Source organism: Canis lupus, chromosome 8, assembly GCF_003254725.2.
Source record: "Canis lupus dingo isolate Sandy chromosome 8, ASM325472v2, whole genome shotgun sequence".
Lineage (NCBI taxonomy): Eukaryota > Metazoa > Chordata > Mammalia > Carnivora > Canidae > Canis > Canis lupus.
In genome coordinates this window covers 48469022-48487455 of record NC_064250.1, presented here as the reverse complement: position 1 = coordinate 48487455, position 18434 = coordinate 48469022, and the positions used below count along the sequence as shown (strand labels likewise).

General features: G+C 47.9%; 1 long non-coding RNA gene and 1 other non-coding gene across 3 annotated transcripts in view; both read right to left on the bottom strand.

The window, feature by feature from the left end:
• Positions 1-17127, bottom strand: part of LOC112658084 (uncharacterized) — a 52559-nt gene extending 35432 nt beyond the window's left edge. Inside the window, exon 1 of one of the 2 annotated variants that reach the window (XR_007412722.1) lies at positions 16850-17127. This is a non-coding gene — a long non-coding RNA (uncharacterized LOC112658084). The remainder of the gene's footprint in view (positions 1-16849) is intronic. The other variant, XR_004818170.2, reaches the window with a different exon arrangement.
• On the bottom strand, positions 4153-4283 carry LOC112658202 (small nucleolar RNA SNORA17). Its single transcript, XR_003135595.1, has one exon. It is a non-coding gene; the product is annotated as a small nucleolar RNA SNORA17 (small nucleolar RNA).
• Positions 17128-18434: the final 1307 nt, after the last annotated feature.

Sequence of the window (18434 nt, the reverse complement as noted above, 5' to 3'; positions counted from 1 at the left end):
TCATAAGATGGTCTCAGGGCTACCTGTATCTGTACTTACACCAGGAGGGGAGAGAACTTCACTTCTTTACCCATCAGAAGACTCAAGTGTCACACTTCCCAGTCTGAACTGATCACGGAGACAAAAGGATTGAGATTATGCTGATCACTAGGACAGTCAGGAACCCCCTTGATATCCCGCCCAAACCTAGGAGGCAGATATGAGTGCTAGTAGGAATTACAGAGAAGAGGAATGGATATTGAGTAGGCAATCAATGAACAACCACTGACGCTTCAACCCCTGGGCCCCAAGCCCTCGAATGCTTTGCTCCCCTCGCTAGGGTCTAGCTTTTCCTTCTCCTCATTCCCTGCTTAAATGTCCCTCGTCTACCTCCATTCTGCCACTGAGGGCTTAGAACATGGGTTACCCTCAGATCCTGTGGGAGGAGGGAAACAAGAAGAAAGCAGTCCACTGAGAGTGGGGTCTAGGCTTGGGATGTTTAAGATAATTCTTTTTTTTTTTTTAAGATAATTCTTTACATAGCTAGATTAACCACATTGCAGAGCCTCAGATAATCCCCTGTGGCCACGTGCCATACTCTCTTCTCCCCTTCCCCTGCTTTATTTTCTTCATAGCCCTTATCTCTGTCTAGACTTCTCTTGTGTTTATATTTATTCAGTTGTTTGATGTCTTCTTTCTCCACAAGAATAGATGCTCCACAAAAGCAACTACTTTATCTCATTCATCTCTGAGTGTTTGTCACCTAAAACAGTACCTGACACAAAACAGGTGCTCAGTAGACATTTGTTGGATGGATGGATGGATGGATGGATCGATGGATCGAAGGATGGATGGATGGATAACCACTGCCTTTGTGTTGTTATATAACAGGCTCCGTCTCCTCCTCCACTTTGAATGGCATTACCAAAGACCTTTTTCTGTTATCCTCAACTTCCAAGTGACAGGCCCCAGAAAGGCAAGTGAAGAAAGACAAGAGAAGAAATGCCATCCTATCTCAAATAAATCACAGTCCATCCTCATGAACCAGAGAACATCTGATCCATAGATACTTGTCATCTCTAGGTAGAGTTTAAGAGGAAACAAATCAATGAAACCATTTTGTCTGTACAGATTTCACAAGTGTGATTTTTGACAACAATCCTTCTCAATTCTTAATAATCATTAAATTGATAGCAATCACACATGCGCTGCGAGGCCAGCAATGACTGTCTCACCTCGGCTAACGTCTAACTGGAGAGTGCTGATTGTCTCAGTCAACCTGTGTTCACATGGTCCACAGGCTCTTCGCCACAGAATGAGGATAATTCTGTCCTCTTCTGCATGGTGATTTGGGAGCACCAGTTAAGATAAAGAAAAAAAAAAAAAAGACCACATAGTTTGAAGCCAATCTCCCTGGGTTCCAATCCCAGCTCCACTTTTTACTATTGGGTGGTTTAGAGTAAGGTAATTGATGCTTCTGTGTCTCCACTTCCTTATTCATCAAATGAGGATACTATTAGTAACTACTGCTCAGGACTGTTGCAAAGATGAACAAGTGATTACATGTGAAGCACTGAGAGGAGTGCCTGGCTCATAGCGAGCACCAAGAAAGTGTTGGCTGCTGGAACGTCTGGTCTTCAGTGTTGAAGAAATCAGGCATCAGGCAAGTCTCCTTCACTTACACAACTCACTGATATACATGTGATACATGCATAACACACGTAACACATACAACATACAACACAGAATAACACATAGAAGACACCACAACACATGCACATGTACACACATAACACAGCCAAGCATTTTTCTATACTCTGTACTTGGTGGTTTCATGCAACTTTAGAGCCAGATCGCTGTGAAGACACACTCATGGTACTCATTGCTCTTCCCCATTGTATGTCAATGTGACATCATGCAATGTTACGATAAAGCAATTTACCAATTGCTCATTCAAATTGCTCCCAGAGCAAAATATTCATTACCAGTTTGTTTCAGAAGCTTCTCAGAGGGGCACCTGGGTGGCTCAGTGGTTGAGCATCTGCCTTCGGCTCAGGTCATGATCCCAGGGTCCTGGGATTGAGTCCCACATTAGGCTCCCTGCAGGGAGCCTGCTTCTCCCTCTGCCTGTGTCTCTGCCTCTCTCTCTCCCTCTCTGCGTGTCTGTCATGAATAAATAAATAAAATCTTTAAAAAGAAAGAAAGAAAAGAAAAGAAGAAAAAAAGAAAAGGAAAGAAAAGAAAAGAAGAAAAGAAAAGAAAAAAAAGAAAAGAAAAGAAAAGAAAAGAAGCTTTTCAGCAATAGTGTCTTCTCCAGTGTAGTGTGGTGTTCTGGTGGAGAGCTCTGGAGTCAGACATGAGTTCAAATCCTGCCATTACTACTTACCAACTGTGTGACTAGGGGCAAGCTGCTAAACTACTCTAGCTGTTAGCTAGCTAGTTTCCTCATTTTATAGATGAGGAAACAAAGAACCAAAAAGAACAAACGCTAAACAGGACTCTCATGTTGTTATCCTCAAAGATGTACCTTGCATTGTTGTTATAAGAAATGAAAAGATAAAAAAAAAAAAAAAGAAATGAAAAGATAAGGTATGAACCACATTTAGATGAGTGCTGAGCACATCCTAATATATGCTAACATAACATGTGGTGGGTAAATGGTGGTGGTGATGAATTTGAGTATTTCTTTCAGGATGAAAAAAAGTCACTCTGACTAAACTGTTAACTGTTAATGAAACCGATGGTGACTTGAGTTCCACCAGCACATTTGGGTTCCAGATCCATAAACTTTGACCCAGCATCGTTTTGTAACTGTACCATTTCCCTTCATGAAATTTGAGAGGTGATGTTTTGACATTGTTTCATTTCGTTTCATTTCCTCCTTATGGGTGGGCTTAACTTGTTTCTCAATTTAGGCCAGGCAAAAGGGAGAAGTGTTTTAAATCGCTGTGATAGCCCAAGTCGGTCCTACCTTCTGGTCCCTAAGAAGGAGCCCCAAGTTCTCTTCTCCCTCTCCCATGGTGTTTGGGCTTTTTCCAGCCCCTGTGATTGCCAAATATCATGCTTTCCTTCGTTTCCTCCAAAGCTTCCCTTTCCGCCCTTCAGCTTCCCCCCCGGGCATTTGGGTACCTTAACAAGGAGCTTTGAAATAATATCTTAGCCATATTTCACGTCCTTGTGGTGCCTTTCTGCTCACTCGGTGCTTTCAAGTCCATTCCTCATTACTGGCTGAAGGGAGACGAAAGTCCTCTCTGTGATGGCACAGCCAAGGCACAGGAGGTAAACCAGCAAACCCCAGGCATCGGCCTTCAAACAAATGCCCCTGTCTCCTGGTACAATGAGAAGGCAGTCTCTACTTGACATTTTTTTTAAGATTTTATTTATTTATTTATTTATTTATTTATTTATTTATTTTTAAAGGTTTTATTTATTTATTCATGAGAGACACAGAGAGAGAGAGGCAGAGACACAGGAAGAGGGAGACGCAGGCTCCGTGCAGGTAGCCCGACGTGGGACTCGATCCCAGGCCTCCGGGATCAGGCCCTGGACTGAAGGCGGCACTAAACCGCTGAGCCACCCGGGCTGCCCAAGATTTTATTTATTCATGAGAGACACAGAGAGAGAGGCAGAGACATAGAAGAGGGAGAAGCAGGCTCCCTGGAGGGAGCCTGATGCGGGACTCGATCCCAGGACCCGGGAGATCACAACCCGAGCCAAAGGCAGACACACTCAACCACTGAGCCACCCAGGTGCCCCTCTAATTGACATTTTAAATTGTGATAAAATCTAGTAACACAGAATTGACCATTTTGATCATTGTCAAGTGTACAGCTCAGTGGCATTAAGCACATTCACAGTGCTGGGCAGCCCTCACCACCATCCATCTCCACAACCCCTTTCACCTTCCCAAACTGAAACTCTGACCCATGAAGCACTAACCCCCACCTTCCCTTCCCTGACCCCTGCGAACCACCTTTCTACATCTTGTCTCTGCAAAGGTCCTGCTCTAGGTCCCTCCCTTAAGAGGACTCACACAGTGCTTGTCCTTTGGCGTGGCAGACGCTTTAGCAGCAAGATTTCTAGGAGGACATACCAGGATTCTTTCCTCCACTGCATTTGTTTTGCTAATATTGCACATTAGCCAGAAAGAATGCCTTTTTTTTTTTTTAGTCAAGTGTCAGACTATTAATTATCCAGATGTTCATGGGCCAGAACACTCAGCGTAGACAAGCCTCTCTTTCTGCCACCTAATGACACAAGTGTGACACAGCAGCCACCACATCTGCAATGTCTCGGAGGGCAGGAAGGTGTCTACTCTTTACCCTAAAGTAACCTACCCTCATGGACGCGAACACCTCACAGGCCCTGCGCTGCAAAGCAGATGTTTGCTAACATTTGTTTTACGCTGAATGCTGTTCGTTCCTCTTGCCCTCCGAGTAATTACTTGACTTGCGGACATCAGCAAAAAAGAAAAGGGTGGGGGGAGAACAGGGGAGGTAGTTATGACAGGGGACACAGGAGAGGGGAGGGGAGGATCAGAGGGGAGGGAAGGGAAGGGGAGAGGAGGGGAGGAAAAAAGGAAAAGCAAAAGAGCTCCTAGAGAGGGATACAAGACATTCTCACCTCTGAGATTCCCAAAGACACACACCCCCATCCAGTGGCCTGTGTGTGTGTGTTGTTGTTGTTGTGTTGTTTTGTGTTTTTGTTTTGTTTTAGAGAACTCTGTGATCTACTTCAATTCATGTTTCGCCAAGAAAGCTAAAACAGCTGCAAATCCTTTCTGCCCGGAAAGCCTTCCAGCCTTTCCAAAGGCCTCTTTGCTAGTTCAGTGGCCACTTCCCTCCCTCCCAAGCTGGCCAGCCTCTCCCAGCCCACTGCCTGGCACCCCAGGTCACCCACCCAGGTCCTGTGAGAAGGCACTACTCTCTGGAAGTGGCCCTGCCTTCTCTGGATTACCATTACTTAGAGAAGTGCAGGCCACCTTGGGCACCCCAGCCCCCCTCCCTAGGCTTCCCCCTCAGAAAACTGGCTCTGCTGCCCGCTGGTAAACGGGCTGGCTGTCACCAAGACAACGGCCTGGCCTAGAGCCTGGATGACGCCAGGCCTGACTCCCCTCCCAGCCTCACCCAAATCTGTTTGTTCAAGTTCCAGCTGCTTTTGTTGGGCTTCGTTTTGCTTGTCAGTTTGAGGCATCTCTGCTGCTGATTGGTTGCAGGGGGCTGGGCTTAGACTCCCTGGGTTACTAACCAGGAAGTCAGCTCCCTGCCCAGGCAGGAATTTCCTGGCACCCTGGGGTATTTCCCCATCACAGTAGGGAGAGCTAGAAGAGCCTTTCAGGCAAAGCAAAGCCTATAGGAAGCCGAGGTATCAGAGAATCCATTAATGCTCTGATCCTTGGGACAACTTCAATCAACGACACTCCTACTGACTCGTCTTGGTTTTCTGATGCCACACTCATGACCAAAGGCCAGCTCATTGTTTCATGAAACTGAAGAAGCAGCACACCATGTTGACAGAACAATCCAACTATGCATTAACATCAAAAATAAATAAAACCAGAGGCACCTGAGTGGCTCAGTGGCCAAGCATCTGCCTTCGGCTCAGGGTGTGATCCCAGGTCCTGGGATCGAGTCCCACATCAGGGTCCCTGCAGGGAGCCTGCTTCTCCCTCTGCCTGTCTCTGCCTCTCTCTGTGCCTCTCATGAATAAATAAATAAAATCTTTTTAAATAAATAAATAAATAAATAAATAAATAAATAAATAAATAAAACCAAGAAGAAGAAACAATTATGTGGATTTCTGAGGAACAGTGGAAGGTGAATGTAGCAATAGACATCCAAGTGAATTTTCCCCTCAACATTTGGGGTGGTTTTGCTTCTACTATTTGGATAACTCTAGAAGCAGGAATCTGGAACGTTGTTTGGGACCAATCTGAAACCACACTGACTAGCCTTTTGCCATTTCATCAGGTCATTCTCTCCCAAATAACTCATTTTAGTAACTTGCTTGGACTCCAGGGTTCCTGAGTTTATCCCCAGATTCTCTGATTTGTGGTATAAAAGGGGCTTCTCGTGTGTCACCTTTTGAAGCTGTGTCAGGTCAGTCAGCCTCAGCTCCTCGTCTATAAAACAGGGGTGAATTATGCCAGCTACCCAGGTTGTAGAATACTTAGCTTAGTCTTGGCACTTACTGAGCAATTATCATCATCGACTTCCACCGATGCCTGTTTTCTGAGGATCCTGACACTCTTTATAAAAATTACATCATTGATTCAACAAATACTTATTTAACAAATATTTACTAAGTCTCAACTGGCCAGGTGCTTTGCTAGCCACTAGTGATAAAGTGATAGAAACACACACAGTTCCAGTGCCTTGGTAGCTTCTGCACTAGTGAGAGAGACAGACACAAAAATAATCACACAAAATGTAAAATTACATCTGTGTTGTAGACCCTCCAAACCAGCCCACCTCCCAGCCAAATACCACAGAGGACATCATCAGTCTGTGCCATACTGAACAGAACTTCCTAGCTAATGCCTGTCTTAATTCCTAACTCACAAAATCTCGAGATATAATAAACTGGTTGCTGTTTTAGGTACTGTTCCCCAAAAAAATAATTTCACGTTATTAAGTGCCTAAAGCATTAAGAGAACATGAAATAGAGGGACTAAACAGCATCTTAGCCACTTTTCCTAGTTAGAAGACAAGAGTTAAGGGACGCCTGGGTGGCTCAGCAGTTTAGTGCCTGCCGTCGGCCCGGGGGGGTGATCCTGGAGCCCTGGGATGGAGTCCCAAGTCCGGCTCCCTGCGTGGAGCCTGCTTCTCCCTCTGCCTGTGTCTCTGCCTCTCTCTCTCTCTCTCTCTCTCTCTCTCTCTCTCTCTGTGTCTCTCATGAATAAATACATAAAATCTTAAAAAAAAAAAAAAAGAAGAGTTAATATAAGAATGTAGAATGATTTGATCACCTAAATCCCCGAGTTTAGAGCAAAACCCAGAGATGCAAATTCTCCATCTGCAATCCTGAAGATCCAGGCGGCTCCTAATACCAAACCTTGTTTCGCTGAACAGCGCCCTCTTCTGGCTAAGGGCCCTTTCTCCAGCCAGCTACTTCCCTACTTACTGCTTTTAAAGAGATGTGTAAAATAAAAAAAATTAAAAAAAAAAAGAGAGATGTGTAGAATCGAGGTCCACCAGTCTTTCATGAACCAAGGGCTGAGTGCCAGGCCCTGGAGATACCACCTGAATCAGACATGGGCTTCCCCATCCTTATGGAGCTGATGCTCATTTGAACTTCCTAACAACTCTGAGAGTGTGGGGCAAAGTTCAGAACTCCCACTTGACAGATAAGATTTTTTTTTTTAAGATTTTATTTATTTATTCATGAGAGACACAGAGAGAGAGAGAGAGAGAGAGAGAGAGAGAGAGGCAGAGAGAGAAGCAGGCTCCACGCTGGGAGCCCAACATGGGACTCGATCCCAGGTCTCCAGGATCACACCCCAGGCTGGAGGCAGCGCTAAACCTCTGGGCCACCGGGGCTGCCCTTGATGGATAAGATCTTAACTGAGTCAGGATCGGCAGATAGAACTTTACTACGTTATCAAAATATTTATTTTATTTATTTATTTGACAGAGAGAGAGCACGAGCAGGGGGAGCAGCAGGCAGAGGGCAGGGGGAGAAGCAGGCTCCCCATGGAGCAAGGAGCTCGATGCAGGACTCAATTCCACAACCCTGGGATCATGACCTGAACTGAAGGTGGATGCTTAGCTGACTGAGCCACCAGGGCACCCCCATTATTGATAATTTGGGACTCGTTTTTAGGGCACAAGGAAACAAAAAAACCTCCCACTGAACATGAGATTGGGCCCAAATTCCTCACTCTCTGTAACCACACCCTGCCTCCTCGCCCTCTACTTCTTAACTTTCAGTTCCCTCCTGCTTGGGAAATCTCCTCATGGTCCCCCGAACCAAGGGCCCCCACCTGTCTATCTCTGTGGCCTCAAGTGCCTTGTCTTGCCACTTCAGCACTGCAGTGATTGCTCCAAAGCCAGTCTCAATTCTCCCTCTTTCCAAAGAGCCTCTGGCCCCCCCTGAACATCTTACCCTCCAGCATCCCTGCTACTGTAATATACATGTGGTAAGATATCCAGGCAGGAACTTTAATGTACATCCTGTCTAAGGGCATGGTCTTTGGATGGATCAGACCAACCTGGAGTTCAAATCCCAGATCTGCCACCTACTAGGCTGTGATGTCAAGAAAGTGACATCACCTTCTCAACTCTGACTTCCCCCTGGGGGCACAACATGGGTAGTAACTCCTATCTCACAAGGCTTTTCTGAAACTTAAAGAGTATGTTTCAAGCACTTGGTATATAGTAAACACTTCATATTTTGTATAAGTCCTTTAACATGTCCTATCTGGTCACCTGCTTTATTTCTTTTTTAAATATTTTATTTATTTATTCATGAGAGATACAGAGAGAGAGGCAGAGACATATGCAGAAGGAGAAGCAGGCTCCATGCAGGAAGCCCGATGTGGGACTCGATTCCAGGACCCCGGGATCATGACCTGAGCTGAAGGCAGATGATCAACCACTGAGCCATCCAGGCATTCCTTGTCACCTGCTTTAAAAGCAATCTGGCCCTCGAGGCATCTCCTACAGCCTTGGGCATGGTAGAGAGATATAACCTGGGCACTGCGGGGAGAAAAGGGCTGATACAAAAGGCCTGATGTTGAAGGCCCATGATATTTTCACAAATCCAAGGAAATGTTCTAATTTCTTTTGAAAATCAGAAGAAAAAGATTAACACACTGAAAAATTATAATATATTATATATGTTAACATATTTATCTTTATACCAATACAATCATAAAATACAATTTTCAATTAATTTTTTTAGAGGAAGGAGCCCACAGAGACCAAAAGCACCTAGGGCCCATGAAGTCTTTATGCAGCCCATATGAAGAAAGGCCTCTGCTAAAAAAATAAAAAAAGAAAAAGAAAAAGAAAAAGAAAGGCCTCTGCTAATTTAAAAAAAAAAAAAAAGGAGAAAGGGAGTGGGGGAGCAAACAGTAATGAGAGAAGAAAGTCAGTCACTAGCTAAGTGTTAGGGTCCCTCCTAGCCCTAACATCCTTCAGTTCAGGGAATTCCTTTTGCCTCAGTATGGCAGGATCCTTTACAGAGAGCAATTTTTTTTTTTAAGATTGAGTTATTTTAGAGAGAGAGAGAGTGCGCAGGCACGAGCAGGAGGAGGAGAAGAGGTAGAGGGAGAGACAATCTCCAGCAGACTCTGGGCTGGGTGCCGAGTCCAACTGGATCCCATGACCCTGAGATCAGGACCTGAGCTGAAACCAAGAGTCAGTCGCACCACCCAGGCGCCCCCAGGGTGCATTAACAGTACATTTCCTATTGCTTTCAGAATCTGTGTGCCATCTGCTTTTAGCAGAAGATCTTGTCCCCCAAGAACTTGGTGTGACTTAGAAATTCCAGTAGGCGCCCTTGATCTACTTGGTCAAGGACTGCCATGCCCGGCAGTGGCCGACAGAGGGCAGAGAGACTCAACATTCAGCCTGGGCATCACAGAGGCCCCCGGAATAGAAAGCCTCGCTGTTCAACAACTGGGGCCTGATCTGGTTGCTTGTTAGAGATGCAGAATCTTGGACCCGAGCCTAGGGAGGATCCTAGACCCCCATGATCACAATTCACATGTGAGGAAGATCCCCAGGTAATTGATATACAACATAACTTAAAGAAGCACTGATTTTAAAGGACATCTGGGTGGCTCAGGGGTTGAGCATCTGCGTTGGGCTCAGGGTAATCCTGGGATCCTGGAATCAAGCCCCACAATGGGATCCCATGGGGAGCCTGCTTCTCCCTCTGCCTATATCTCTGCTTCTCTCTCATGAATGAATGAATGAATGAATGAATGAATGAATGAATGAATAAATAAATAAATAAATAAATAAATAAAATATTTTTTTAAAAAACACTGATTTTTTTTTTTAAAGATTTTATTTAGTCATGAGAGAGAGGCAGAGACATAGGCAGAAAGAGAAGCAGGCTCCACGCAGGGAGCCGGATGTGGGATTCAATCCCAGGACTTCAGGATCATGCCCTGGGCTGAAGGCAGATGCTCAATCACTGAGCCACCCAGGGATCCCCAAGAAGCACTGATTTTAAGTCTCTAGTCTGAGAAAGAGAAGCCCACTTCCTCCAGGGAAAGGAGGATGGGAGAGGAACTGGCTAAAAGCATCCCTTCCAGTCCCCACATCTCCTGTTCCTTCAGCCAATCAGCCAGCATCAATCAAGAGGGGACTGAAGCCACAGGATGGGTGTAAAAGCATTTTACAGGTCACAAAGCATTGGGTTGCTTCTTCCATTTTGATAAATACTTATTGAGGCCCTACTATGTCCTGGGCATCAGGGATACGATAGTGAGCAAAAAAAAGACCCTCGTGGAGCTTTCAGCCTGGTGGGGATGCTACGGGAGAATCATCACACACATAACTGCAAACCTTGATGTTGCTATCATTGTTGTGGGTACCGAGGGCCAGGAGACAGTCACCAGAGGGAAGGGAGCTGGTTTATACCAAACGGTCAGGGAAGGCCTCTCTGAGGAAGTGAGCTTTTAAGCTTGCACTCTGATGCTGCCTAAAAGTTAGCCAGGCAGAGAGGAGGAGCTCCTGGCAGAGGGGAAGAGAATGTACAAAGGTCACACGACAGAGGGGAGCATCGCACTCAAGGAACTGAAAGAAGACTGGCAAGGAGTGAAGCAATGTGGGGCTCCAAGAGAGGCAGAAAGCAGCCTGGGAGGCGACTGGAGTGGAGGGTAGAGGCTCTGCATCCCCCCCTCCTTCTCCTTCCCCCCAGAGTGACTGGTGCACAGCCCTGCTACCAACATCCATGTGGACATCTCAGCCCTGCCCACAGAGTCCCATTCTCCCTGACAGCCCACTCTCTCCTCTTCTAACCCTTCCTCACCCTCCTCTCCACCAGCCACTCCTCTGCTACTCATCGACCTCTACCTTCCCCTCTCTAACATGTTCACCATTTACCATTTAAACCTGCCTGAGATCCCCCCTCCAACCATTCCAGGCAACCAGACCTCGATTTCGGGACAACTTCTTCCCCAGAAGAAACGACAATCCATACATCAAAAACCACAAGTTTACTGAGGGCTCCACGTATGGAGGGATCCTCAAGTGCTGTGCCAGCCACCACTTCACACATTTTTTCCAGCCGGTCCTGACAACTGTCTTAACTACATAACTACTATCATTTCAGTTTTATAGTTGAGGAAATTGAAGTGTCAAAAAGGTAAATAATTTTTACAGTTACACAGCTGTAAATTGGTTGAGCCAATACTACCTTCCCATTTGTCACTGGGCACTCTACTATGTGACCCTGTCTGTACTGACCAAGCAGCTGCAATTCAAAAGCCTTAAGAAGGAGGGCACCCTTGGCCCGCCCCAAAAGTACACACACAAAAAAATTAGCCGTGAAGATATTTGCAGCCTTGTCTACAATAGCAAAAAAGTATGGAACCACCTGAAGGTTATATTTCAACAATGCAGAATTGGTTAAATTGCGGGACACTTATAACTAGACTCCTATGTAACTAGCTATTAAATTTGATCACGTAGAAAAGTATGTTCATGGGACACCTGAGTGGCTCAGCGGTTGGGGGTCTGCCTTCGGCCCAGGGCGTGATCCTGGGGTCCCAGGATGGAGTCCCGTATTGGGCTCCCTGCATGGAGTCTGCTTCTCCTTCTGCCTGTGTCTCCGCCTCTTTCCGTGTGTCTCTCATGAATTATCTTTAAAAAAAAAAAAAAAGGGATCCCTGGGTGGAGCAGCGGTTTGGCGCCTGCCTTTGGCCCGGGGCGCGATCCTGGAGACCCGGGATCGAGTCCCACGTCGGGCTCCCGGTGCATGGAGCCTGCTTCTCCCTCTGCCTGTATCTCTGCCTCTCTCTCTCTCTCTCTCTGTGACTGTCATAAATAAATTAAAAAAAAAGAAAGAAAGAAAAAGAAAAATATGTTCATGATCTACAGTATAGAAAAAGCAGATTACAAAACATTATTACAGCGTGACCCTATTTCCATAAAAACCACAGCATAGAAACTAGAGAGTATAAAACTAAAGTGTACAGGAAAGGTAGAATAAAAAGTAATGACAGTCATTATCTCTGTGATGAGACTACAAGTGATTTTTTATTTTTTATTTTGATTGTCTGATTTTTCAAAGCTTTCACCATGAGCATTTTTTCTTTTGGAGAGAGAGGAAAAGGAAAAAGAAAAAATCAGAAGGTATTTGAACCTTCTCATTTATTATCTTTAAAAAAAAAAAAAAACAAACAAACCACTCTGCTGGGAACATTTAAAAAAAAAATCTTTTCTTCTTACAAAAGCAATGGGCGCTTGCCAAAAATAAAAAATCAGAAAGTACAAACAGGCAAAAAGAACAAAAACATATTCCCTCTTCCCCGCAGACAACCAATACTAGCACCTTTGTGACTCTGCATAGGTCCTGTTTTTTTACAGACAATTTCTTTGAATTCTGCTCGAGATGCTAGTCACTGGGGCCCACCCTGTTGCCATCACGAGCCATATGAGGCTGGAAGGGGACTTACAGATTCCTGTGTGATCCCCAAACAGCCCGTAAGGCAGATTGTCCAGGTCCCAGATTGTGTCTGAGATCCCGGAATAGTGACTCCCTTAGTATAGACCCTGCCACTGGGGAGCACACAGCTTCTTGTGGGTCACAGGGCAAGAGCCATCAAGTGTGAGGACCACAAGAGTGATTCCCAGCGTGTTTGGGATTGCAACACCCTATCATTGTTGGATTTTGCAACCCTCCTTCCCCCTCTTTGAAAAGAACTCAAAGGACTACAAGCAACATTTGCATCTCCCACTTAGTACTTTTCCACACATGCAGCTGAAGGGAAGTAAGGTTAATTTGGCTTTAAGACTATCATCACCCCTCTTCCCCCCACTCCCCCACCCCTTGGAGAAGAGCCGGCACCTGTCCCAGGTGTCCTCAGACAGGTTTGGGAATGGCAGCTTCCAGGAGCTGTGCCAACAGGTTCTGCTGTGAAGGAGGCCACACCAGTCCTGGAAGTCCGGGTCACAGGGCAGGATGTCCCTGGGCCATTCACACACACACACACACACACACACACACTCCACAACAACAGGTTTCCAAGGCCCACCCTGCCCACACCCTCTCTTACTAAAGTCACTTCTCCTGGGAAGGAGGTAGAAAGGCCTAGAGCTGGCATCTAGCCCCACTGCGTCCACACCCTCAGTGCACCCTTGGGCAGAAAATGTTCCTAGAGCTTGTGTGCAAGTAAAACCATTCTTCAGAGCCTGTGATATCCAGTCATGGCCCAGACCCAGGGCCTCCCCTCCACCCTGAGCTCCACGGTTGAGATGATCTCATCGCCATTCGATATGCTCACTCATTCTTGAAACTTCAAAGATTTTGGAGACCCTGTTCTCCTTTATATATGGCTCTTCTCATCAATAATAACCATCGCTTCTGTTTCTTAAGCTCCTTATATGACGGGTATTTTACCAGCGTGCAATTGGACAGCATTTTAATCTAGATACAACTATCCTCATTTCACAGATGAGAAAACCGGGGCTCCAAGAAGTAAAGTGATTTGCCCAAAGTCACGCAACTGCTGACAGGGACAAGAGTCAACTCAGGCCTGCCTGACCCTAAAGTGCATGCACTGTCCTGGAAGGCTGGGACAGAAAGGAATCGAGAGATCCTATCATGTTCCCCATCCCATTTACAAGGCACCTGAGCTGGAAAATTAATTTACAAACTGTTACATAGCACTTAGCACTTATGTGCCAGGCACTTTGCAAATATCAACTCAATTTATCCTCATCATATTGCTAAGAAGCTAGGTACTTATTTTTACAGATGAGAAAGTGACACACAGAGAGGGGAGTAAACTTGTCTGAGGCTACACAGCAGGTGGCGCAATCTGGATATAAACCTGGATCCAGAGCTTCTGCTGCCTGTCTGAACCCAGGAGTAGGGACCTCCCTCCTAATCCTTCATCCCTTGACCTTTCCACAGTGTCACCCTCCTCTGTGTCTGAGAGTCCACTCCAAACTTCCTCATCCCTCTCTGGGTGGCGGTGGTGTTCTCTTGTGAAATTGTTTGGTGGAACCACTTATTGTGCAAGGCTATATTTAATTAGGTCACTACCTAGATTCCCCCAAAGAACTAAGTTCTGGAAGGTTTGTCGAAGCGAAGGCTTAGAGTTTGCTTTTGCATAGATTAATCGGTTAATATATCAGTTAATCAGCAAGAGCTTGTTGAGAGCACTTTCTGTCCCCAGCCCTGTGCTGGGCACTACGGAGTCTATGAACATGAAGCCACAGAAAACGTGGCTCCCACCCACAGGGAAACAACGCTAATGATAGATAAGGGTGCCTTCTGTGTGTGGGTCTGTGTACAGCTGTATTTAGAAGATATACAGAACGGGAGAGTCAGAAAAGCTGTTATGAAAGAGGTAGAACTTGACATAGGGGCTGAAAAGGGGACAGGGTTTGGATAGTAGGAAGGAAAAATACAGTCCAGGCAAGAGAAACAACAGAAGTCTCTTCTGCATCCCAATTGACCAGATCCTCAGAAATACACTAGAAAGCGAAACGGCTGGGATTGGGGCACCTGGGTGGCTCAGTGGTTGAATGTCTGCCTTTGGCTCAGTTATGATCCCAGCTGTCCTGGGATCGAGTCCCACATCAGGCTCGCTGCAGGAAGGCTGCTTCTCCCTCTGCCTGTGTCTCTGCCTCTGTGTGTGTGTGTGTGTGTGTCTCATGAATAAATAAATAAAATATTTTTAAAAAGCAAGGGCTGGGATTATTTTTCTTCTGCCAAATTTTGCTCTTTGTATCAGAGCGAACAGAGTACTTCCTCTACTGCACCACTACGCTGCTGCTTCTGCACTGGAGAAGGGCGCTGTGCCTCCCGTGTCCACCGGGGGGAGAGCCTCTGCTTCTACCGCTTTGGCCCAGACTCCTCCAATCAGCCGGTTGGGGTGACTGAGGCCAGCCGTGGGCACCAGCCTTCTCAGTCTGAGCTGCCTTCTGGCTCAGTCTAGACATCAGGGAAGAAATAGAATGTAGGATGTAAGAGAAGTTGGTTGAGACATGAGGGGAAGAGAGACAGAGACGTTCGAGAGGCATTCCCCCTCCAGAATCTAACCTCCAAGCCCCATGAAAAGACCCTCCGATGAGCAGAAAAGGGTTCCCACGGGTTCAGGCTACGCATCTTCTGCTGTTCGTTTTGGCTGAGAAAAGCTTAATTAACGCAAGGCTTGGGTAACTATGCTAGTCTAAGATGGTTTCAGGACAGCCACCTCGGGCTCCCTAGACAAGAAGCCATTCCAGCTACCTTAGGAGGAATGCTTCTGGCTTTGGAAGCACACACCTCCTGGCCAGCGCCACAGGCCCTGCTGTGGGGCTGTGGGCTGTGTGGAGCAGCAGGTGTGCCCCTGGCCTCCTTTAGGAGGCCTGCAGTCAGCATTTATTTTTATTTTTTTTTTTTTTTAAGATTTTACTTATTCATGAGAGAGAGAGGCAGAGACACAGGCAGAGAGAGAAGCAGGCTCCATGCAGGGACTTGATCCTGGGTCTCCAGGATCAGGCCCTGGGCGGAAGGCAGGCACCAAACGGCTGAGCCACCCAGGGATCCCCTGCAATCAGTATTTAGCTTTACTGCACACACCCCCTCATCTGAGCCAGGCAGCAGGGTCCCCAAGACACAAGAGCACAAGAGGTTAGAGGTGAGGCAGAAAGAACTCTAGTTTGAAGCCAGAAATCCTCTTTATGTCCCTAAGTGCACTAGCTGTGCAAGTTTGGATGGATGAACCAACGTCTCTGAACCTTTGTTTTCCCATTTGTGAGATTTAAAAAAGGGGGGGGGGCAGGATTAGGGGGAAATGTCTGACGTGCGTTCCAGCTCTGCTATTCTGGAAAACACACAGTTCTCTGGCCAAGGAAACTGAGGAATTGGAGGAGGGGGGTGAGGGGGGCGCAGGCGAGCCGCTCAAGGGTCAGCCCCAGACGCCAGTTCCGAGGCCCGAGGCCCCAGCCGCGGCCTCTGCAGCACTGCCTGCCCCACCCCCGGCCCCACGGCCCACGGCCGGGCACACACCCACGGCTCGCTCCCTCCCTCCCTCCCTCCCTCGGAGATTTCTGGAATCTCGTTGGATTCCTCCCAGGAATGCTTATTGCCCTTTACATCTGCAAATCGCTTTACATCAGCAACCCTGCTGCGCGATTATTAATCATCGCAATATTCTTCCTTCCGCCTGTAAGAGGAATTGCGGGGATCCGGATTTATGAAGGTGAAATCCGGAGGGAATGTGCCCGGGATTCATTCAATAATCAGTTGACGGAGTTCATTAAGCGCCTCCTAGGAGCAAGGCTCCAAGAGCCAAGAGCCGCACAAATGCGCCTACTGTGCACGCGGCTCAGGATTGCCGGGGCCCCCAGAGCTCCTCTGACCTCCCGGTCAGGTCAGGGACAGGGGACAGGGGGTGGGTCGGAGGGGACGGACGACCCCACACACCCTCGCCGGCCTCGCTGACACTGCGCGGGCGTTACGCTCCCTGCACCCACGCCCACAGCTCAGTTTACCAGGCCGGGCACGGGAAGGACCTTCCCAAGGTCACTCCTCCCCCAAGGGACAACACTGATCCCAGCTCCTCCGGCCCCAAAGCTCTCCGCTGCGCCACGGGCGAGATGTCAGCTTCGAGCCCATAAACATAAAACAGACTTAGGCGAGAGAGGGCTGTTTCCAGGACTTCCGGCGCCGGGCGAGGACATGGTGCTGCGAGCTCACCCACCCGGGGCGGACGACACAGCCCTCGGTCTTCGTGAGCGGCCTCCCGAGTCCAGGAGCGCGGGGGACCTCCGAGCGCGTCCCATCGGCCACGCCCTCTCTAGGGGTCCCTAACGCCCTCGTCCCCCGCCCCCCACACCTGGGGTCTGCGCGCGGGAGAGGCGGGGGCGGGGGGGCGGGGGGCGCGTGACGCGGGGCCGCAGCCAGCACCCCGCGGGGGCGTGGTCGGGAACCGGGGGCGCGGTGAGGCGGGAGGCCGGCTCCCAGCCTCCTCCCCGGGCGACTCGCCGGCTGCGCCAAATATGGGCAGAACGGAAGCGGCGGCTGACGTCACGGCGCCGGGTGGGGGCCGCGCTGCGGGGCCTGTGACGGGAGGCGCTGACGGCGCCCGACGTGTCACCATGGAAACCAAACAGTAAATAGAGGACTCGCGAGCTCCTGGCAGCGCCTGACCCTGCCGGCGACCTGGCCTGGAGCGGACGGCCGGAAGCTGGGAAGGGCCAGGAGAGACCTGGGTCTGGCCGGGGGCGGGGGGGGGGGGGGGGGGGGGGAGGGGGGGGCGGCTGCGGGGAGCCGGCTCTCCCTCTGCCCCGGAGCCAGCAGGGGCCGGTCTGGAATAGGAAGGAGCCCTCCTGGATGGAAGCAAAGAAGCCTTCCTGTCCTTTCTGGAAGGGCTCCCATCGGCCTGCAGGGTTGCTGGGGAGCTTGGTTTCGCTTTGTCTGGTCTCACCAGCGGCTAAGAATTCAGGGATTGGAGCCGCATGACCCCGGCTCACATTCCAGCGCGGCCACCCTAGTTGGATGATCCTGAGCAGGTCACCATCCTTCTGTGCGTCGGATTATTTTTGTAAGATTCATAGCAGGACTTACCTGCTAGGGTTGTTTTCACGAGTTAATACAAATAGGAGCGTGTGTCCGTGTGTGTTTGGAAGAGTCTAGCACATGGTGAGCCAAATCAGTGCTAGCTATTTTTATTCCTGAGCAGCAAAACAGTAGCTCATCGAGTATTAGGCAACTGCTAAATCATAGTGTTGTAATGTTTTGTCTTCTCGATTCGTTTTTCAGTTTTACAGTAAGTCACTGTAAAGGAATTTTCCATCCTAAAGTTAATATTAAAGTTTAGGAGGAAAAAAAAATAAAGTTTAGGAAAGTGTTTCCTGTGTCAACTGAGATGTGCATTTCCCAAATAAAAACATCACTCGTCTCAGTTTGCATCGCTTTACAGTATTAAGTGTCAAACACAAAAACTCCACACGGTCATATATAATAACAGAACCGAAGGAACTCCTGTTCAGTTTCTCAGTCTTTCCAATCATTGTTGCCCCCATTTTTTTCAGACCTCTTTAAACGCAGTACTGGGATGCCTGGGCTGCTCAGTGGTTCAGCATCTGCCTTTGACTCAGGTGGTGATCCCAGGTCCTGGGATCAAGTCCCGCTTCAGGCTCCCCTCAGGGAGCCTGCTTCTCCCTCTATGTCTCTGGCTCTCTCTGTGTCTCTCATGAATAAATAAATAAAATCTTTAAAAAATAAAAATAAAAAATAAACACAGTACCGTGTAGTACCATAACGCTGGAGACGGGCCTGGCACC